Below are 394 nucleotides of genomic sequence, written 5' to 3' on the forward strand. Positions count from 1 at the left end.
AACACAGAAACATGTACATGAATATATAAAAGTTTCCGAATGCTTATCAGATAAGCCTGAAGAGAATTCCAATCTCGGGCCGTCGCTGCAACGCCCGTCAATGTAATTTTTCGTCGCTTGGAAATGAATTTCGCAATGATTATTTTAATGAGACAACTTCGGCTTCGATTTTGGAATATTTGTCAATTTGAGCGAATTGTTGACCAAGTAGCTTCCATAAATTTAATTCTTGCAGGCTCATTACTCATCTTAGACGTTCCATTAAAATCCATTAGTACGTCAACAGGGTCATCCATTATTCTGAATTGCTTTCATCTTGAAGCTTGGACAATGTGCTCTTTGCGTTATGCTGATGACTTGCAGAATTCTCATGCTCTCCGAGATGTATTTGTTT

Source organism: Penaeus monodon, chromosome 21 (assembly GCF_015228065.2).
Source record: "Penaeus monodon isolate SGIC_2016 chromosome 21, NSTDA_Pmon_1, whole genome shotgun sequence".
Taxonomy (NCBI): domain Eukaryota; kingdom Metazoa; phylum Arthropoda; class Malacostraca; order Decapoda; family Penaeidae; genus Penaeus; species Penaeus monodon.